This window comes from Cimex lectularius, unplaced genomic scaffold, assembly GCF_000648675.2.
Source record: "Cimex lectularius strain Harlan isolate CLEC.00 unplaced genomic scaffold, Clec_2.1 scaffold274, whole genome shotgun sequence".
In the NCBI taxonomy this organism is placed as follows: domain Eukaryota; kingdom Metazoa; phylum Arthropoda; class Insecta; order Hemiptera; family Cimicidae; genus Cimex; species Cimex lectularius.
The window spans coordinates 136999-143215 of record NW_019394156.1 but is presented as its reverse complement, the minus strand read 5'-3'; positions in this window follow the sequence as shown (position 1 = coordinate 143215).

Here is a 6217-nt window from a genome sequence, read left to right as displayed (position 1 = left end):
GAGTCGAAGTTGATTGGGAGTTCATAATGTCGTTCTGTTGAATAATCGCTGATTGTTCATATTGGGAACGGGTCGACATTTTGAAGCAATCTGTAGATTTACTTTTTCTGACTTTAATGTGACACTGTAATAAGTCCTAGATGTGAAAAATTGTTTTGAAAAAATTGAGACCTTTAACACAACACCCACCGATGCACCAAAGGCCAATTGAAACTTGCTTTCCACTCGCACAATTTCTCCATTTCATATATAAAATTGAATCATGGATATGAACCTAAAATCGCTTAATTGTTCAACTTTAAATATGAAGTGGTGCTCCACTCTTGAATTCTTATAGTACCATACAACACTGTTGTGTTTCTCTGTACACTATCACTTGTTACCCACAGCGAGTGGGCAGTAGTACAATAAAATATAAAAACATACTAATTGCTGGTACTGGGAGTCAAAGTTTGTTGTAACTTCATTGTTGAATAATCGCAGTTCCTTGATAGAAATATTAAGTAAGTTCTGGAAGAAGGCGCCAATAACTTGCCGAGGGCAAACATTTTTCAGCCATCTGGACATTTACTTTGTCCGGGGAGAATACAGCGAAGAGTAGACGAAAATTCAAACTTTTCGGACAAACCCAACTTGGAGAAATAACTTTAATCTCTGACAAAGTAAGTAAGCTTAATGGAAAAAAACGTTGAATTGTGAATATGTTGCCCAACCATAACTAAACCCTACTTAACATATCCTAACTTAACCTAACCCAACCCATGCGCATTTTCTGGTAACACGAAATCATGACGCGGAAATGGTCGTGCAGAAATAATTTTTATATCCAGCCCAAAATCATATCCATATTAAAATAATAATACTAAACTTTGGGGGATCATATCATCATAATAAGCCGTTGATTATCTGGAACGACGGTTATTCCCAAATTGATGGACTGTGTCAGAATGTCTACTAGTTATTAACAATACATAAATGCTTACGTAGGCAATGACAATCGATTACCTTATGAATGAGGTTACAATGCATCGTAATTTAATTACAAGTAAGGAAAAGTATCGATATTGAAAATTTTCAAAATTATTTCTTTTCCATCTATTTAAATAATTAATAATAAGCACTATAGATGATTTTTCCTTCAGTTAAATCAATTGTTCTTTTATTCCAATATTTTAGCCATGTTGTAAAATTTAGTGCCAGTTTTTTTCTTCTAATTTGTACCAAGTTATTTATAACATTTTTCAAATAAATAAATGTGAGATTTACAAATATAGGAGGCCATGAGATACTCTTAGAACTTAGGCCTTATAAATTATATGTATATAAACTGCGCAAAAATGAATAAGAATATTTGTAATTTATTCCTTTTCTATTAATTTTAATTTAATTAACCGATGATTCGTGTTAGTTGGATAAAGCAAAATAGAAAATACAAACCACAATCAAAAAATTTGTTAATCCAGATTTTTAATAACGGATTTACTTAAGAATATAAACATGAAGATATCTCATTTAGTAAACAAAAACCTTTTCTCCATTTTAATCCAGTTGTATTCTCTTTCACCATGGAGAGACATCATCATCATTTATGATTTGGCGGGGTTTTTTGTCAGGTTTTTGTCTTGCATCATTGTGAGTTTTTTTGTTTTCGGAGGCTTTTGGATTCTCTTTCACTTATCCGTCTTTATTTTTTCTCAGTTTATGTGTATATACTTCTCATTTATGAGTCGTTCTATTTTTGTTTTTTTCTCATGTTTTTGTAGGGTTGTAATTTTGGCATTTTTTTATTTGGGAACTGTTTTCATTGTGTCTTTTAGTTTCTAAATGATGATGATGTCTCTCCATGGTGAAAGAGAATACAACTGGATTAAAATGGAGAAAAGGTTTTTGTTTACTAAATGAGATATCTTCATGTTTATATTCTTAAGTAAATCCGTTATTAAAAATCTGGATTAACAAATTTTTTGATTGTGGTTTGTATTTTCTATTTTGCTTTATCCAACTAACACGAATCATCGGTTAATTAAATTAAAATTAATAGAAAAGGAATAAATTACAAATATTCTTATTCATTTTTGCGCAGTTTATATACATATAATTTATAAGGCCTAAGTTCTAAGAGTATCTCATGGCCTCCTATATTTGTAAATCTCACATTTATTTATTTGAAAAATGTTATACATAACTTGGTACAAATTAGAAGAAAAAAACTGGCACTAAATTTTACAACATGGCTAAAATATTGGAATAAAAGAACAATTGATTTAACTGAAGGAAAAATCATCTATAGTGCTTATTATTAATTATTTAAATAGATGGAAAAGAAATAATTTTGAAAATTTTCAATATTGATACTTATTCTGCTTTTCCTTACTTGTAATTAAATTACGATGCATTGTAACCTCATTCATAAGGTAATCGAATGTCATTGCCTACGTAAGCATATATGCATTGTTAATAACTAGTAGACATTCTGACACAGTCCATCAATTCGGGACAAACCGTCGTTCCAAATAATAAACGGCTTATTATGATGATATGGATTAAAATGGAGAAAAGACGAGAAAAGGCGTTCCGTTATTGAAAATGAGGTTTAACAAATTTTTGTTTTTGGTTTGTTTTCTATTTTGTTTAATCCAAAACAAAAATATAACGGTTAATTTAATTACAATTAATAGAACAAGAATAAATTACAAATATCCCTATCATGTAAATATCAAAGAAGACATGACCTCTCTATTCTATTGTAACTGTTTGAAGACGAAGAAGAGAAAAACCATAAAAAAAGGAAAATATGTAAATATATACAATCCCTATGCTTGAGAAAAAAAATCGCATCATATGTCCTTCTTTGCTTATTTATAAGCATATTGACTATTTCCACCAAGGTTTTCAAACGGGAGTTCTTTGTTTTAAATAACGTTTACAGCAAGTAAATGATTGTCGGACGAGGACTGTAAGGACATTTGGCACATGCAAAATTATTCTAACCTCAAAGTTAAAATGGGTGTGACTTAATAAACACATTTAAGAATTATTTGTCTCTTGATGTCGTAAAAGTAATCCATTCTAATTATAACACAGCCTCATTTACAAAATAAATGACACACAAATACACAAAACAACTCTCTGCCAGCTGCAGATGCTTAATGTTGAGAACCTTGGTAATTTTATTAAAAGAACATAATATAAATTTTTTAATCAATTTTAATTTGCTTCAAAGCTAGTTTTTTGGGTGAATTTATTTTCATTTTAAATTGAATTTGTTGATTTTTTTACGAATATTTATCATTTAGATTAAGAACATTTGTCAAAAATCTAAAATAGCGATGATTTAAATAAACAGACTTGTCAGTTGTTTGAGTATAATCCAGAAATATACGTACCAATCCTACAGGCGTAATTTTATTTCAAAGGTAATTGATAAAATTGAAATATAAAAAAAGTCATAAAAAATTGTGCATATATCAAGGGTTATCGATATATTAATTATTAAATTGTAATTATTATGTTAGATTTTTTTTCATTTTTAATTATACGCAATGAAAGTTGTGCGTCAAAAGGCACTTTTTAATTCTAGAAAAGAAATCTAACGAGTGGAACGATTTATAATTAATATTGTTAATAAAAAGACAGTCGTAATGAGAGAGGGAAAAGCTTTGTAAGGTTGGAATAATGGTATATTGAAAATATGAAAACCCTGGAAAGAGGATCTCATTTCAAAGGTACATATTGGGGCCAGAGGAATGAAGGGTAGCCGAGGGAGAAGATCTTTAATTTCTATAAGGTTTTTTTTGTATTCAAAGCCATTGAGGTGGGTTATATATCACTTGCAGTTACCCCTTTCAGTCCTCTCTGTTTTCCATATGAATAGCGCAACCCAGTTTTTTATTCTTTCTTTCTGACGCCCTTCCATTTCGTTTCGATCGGATAAGGGCCTCAAAAGAACAGGGCTGAGGGTCCGGGAAAAACACTCCCAGATTAAAAATGGTTTTATCTATAATACGTTATCCCGGTATGGGTTTGTATTCTCTTTCAGTCCGACTCGAAATTGAAATAAAAATTTTTCTTTTCCACTAGTTTAAAGAAAAGATTTATTCCACGGTTTATAACAGGGGCGGGCTCGGAACACTGGCAATTCGGGGATAAGGTTTATAGAGCAATTTGGATCGAACAACGGCTAAGCCTATCAGCTGCGGATTAAGGTTCAAGACTATCAAAGTTGCCATTAATCCCACATCCGAGGAAGGGGATCCCGTACAAATTCTAGGCTGCTCAATCGTGAAAAAATTGGGTTCAAAACATTCGTTCGATACAAGAACTGGTTGAATTGTTAATTGGTCAAAGGGTCGCATGTTCAAACTAGTGCTAAACCAACAGAAAATCACAACAAAACGAAGAATTTCTACAAAATTTGTCGATTATAGAAAAGCTCGTACAAATGGTGTACTACATAGGTACCATTGTGAGCTGTGGTAACTCAAAAAATTATTAATATTATTTTTTAAATAAAAGTTTAGTTCACTCATATTTTAAAAAATATCTTGAATCATCACCAAAAATGCAATTTTAGACAAGGGTTAATTAATTTCAAGTACAACAATACAATAAATCATGTGTTTCTATCTAATAGTAATACTGTCCTAACTCCTACATAGTTATGTTGCCAAATTTGGGATACGAAATCAATAGAAAACATTTATTTATTTACATACATTTTATCTGTGGAATCCACAAAAGGTTTGCATTTCATCAATACGTAAGTGGCAGTTATCATCTTCCGTTTTTAAGTTTTAGTCTTGAAGGAGTTTAAAGGGGTTTAAAAGGCTCGGTCACTCGCCGGCTCGTATCAAGGCTGCACAGGTCCGGTCGGCGGTCTCAGTCAGAACAATTCCCGATTTCCGACAGTTGTTTTTCCACGTCAGACGAGGATGTGTGATTGTCGGATTCCAGAGCTGTTAGGCGCCCGCGGTTATCTGCTAACCACCCGGAACAATCCATTGGGTCTGCCCGGCACCGACGCCTCCGGATTCTTTGCCCGGCTCCCGTCACAAAAGGATTCGGTTTCAGTCACAATTGCGCTTTGACGACTGTCCCACACGAGCATTACCGTATTGTCACAGGGCATTGTCTGGGAACCCACAAAAACCAGACGAAAAAATAGACATTCTTCGGTAATCGATTTCTTCTGCGGAGATATTTTAATGCCTTCTCCGCACGGCTCGTTCGAATTCCAGGACGATTCCTACGATTGCTAGATCTTCATATATTTCGCCCGGCGTCGTTCAGCTTCAGACATCAAGCTCATTCGCATATCACCCCCGTTTATTGGACTATGAATATCTTTCTTCTTATAAGAATTCCCAAGTGGGACTCCGGTTTATCACCCACTGGCCATTGTCGCACAACCGTCGACCGATGTTTAACACATCAGTTACTTTTGAAAAATTTCCAGCCCCCATGAATGTTAATTAGGGCCACTTAACTTTGATAGCACCTTCATGTGTTTTAATGCGCAATATATGGAAATTACGGGATTTACATCTTCGTGTATTTTTTTATCCGTCCATCGTCATGTGATATCAATTCCTCATGATAAAAAAATTCCATTGTCTTTTATTTTCTCACGCAACAAAAACAAAAGCCAACAATAAATATGAAGAAAATATAGATATTCACTATCCATGGATGGCATTTTTTTAAGAAAATTATTATCTGCATCATTTGACAATTTAAATAATAGCGTTTCTTGGCCTATAGCACTCAATATTAAAATATTTAATTATTCTTTTTATCTAAGGTTTTGGGTTGAAATGAAAAATTAGTGTCACGAGCGGTATTCGAACACACGGCCTTCGACTCAATACGCCACTCGTGTTATCACTTGAGCTATGGTGACTTCGATCCCCTCTGACAGCAACTCCTCATCTTAACCTAAAACCATTCGAATTGTCCCTCTTTTTGCCATATTTTCAAATGTCGTGTAATCAAGATTCGATTCTCAGCGACTTATGGCGTGGCCACGGGGAGCTGTTAGTCAAGTTATTACTTCTTTTAATTATTAAATTAATCCATATTTGCTTAGTGGTCATAATTGACCATATTAATTATTCCAATTAATTTTATCTAAGTCATGATAGCGCAAGTGGTTAGAGCAGTGGCGTATTGAGAGTCGAAGGTCGTGGGTTCGAATCCCGCTCGTGACACTAATATTTCA